Raw genomic sequence first — 774 nt, forward strand, 5'->3', positions numbered from 1 at the left:
TTTGTGGTGTTATTATAAGTTCCACGACATTTAACATTTTAGAATATTAAAAACCTAAAATCACTTTAAGGTCTAAAAGCTTATTTTAAAAAAATAAATTCACAGATTGATTTGATAAAGATGAAACCCAAGAATTGTTCAATGCTTTTTTTTTTTTCTTTTCCTGATTATATTTTTAACCTGTCTTTAATGAGGCGTTTCCTATTATTTGTAATTTGGTTTAACTGCAGTAAAATTAGTCTCTTAGGCCGGGTTCACACAGGGTTTTTTGGGCCGGATTTTGATGTGGAATCCGCGTCAGAATTCGGCTCCAAAAATTGCCTCCTATTGAAATCAGTGGAAGCGTTTTGTTCCCGTTCGTGGAAAAAACAAGCGACCTGCCCTTTCTTCAGGTGGACATCCACCTCGCGACACCTCCCTCCCAACTAGGCCCATTCATTTGGGCCTAATCCAGAGCAGAATGCCGCGACTGGATGCTGGCTCACTGCACCGGCATCCAGACGTTTTTTTGGACCGAAATTTGAGGTGGCCTCCGCATCAAATTCCGGTCCAAAAAACTCATGTGTGAACTTACCCTAACACTGCTCTCACACCATAGTTTTTATTTCAGAGAGGCAGTCAAATTTTTGATGGATTCATTGCACCCATAATGGGAAATTTAGTTATTTAGTCTATTTCTCTGTGATGCTCGCGTATCACATTGAAAGCAATAGGTAAAAAAGCCTCCCATGGATTTCAATGGGGAGCGTGCATATGCCGGCACCCATTCAAGTC

The sequence above is a fragment of the Leptodactylus fuscus genome, chromosome 2, assembly GCF_031893055.1.
Source record: "Leptodactylus fuscus isolate aLepFus1 chromosome 2, aLepFus1.hap2, whole genome shotgun sequence".
In the NCBI taxonomy this organism is placed as follows: Eukaryota; Metazoa; Chordata; class Amphibia; order Anura; family Leptodactylidae; genus Leptodactylus; species Leptodactylus fuscus.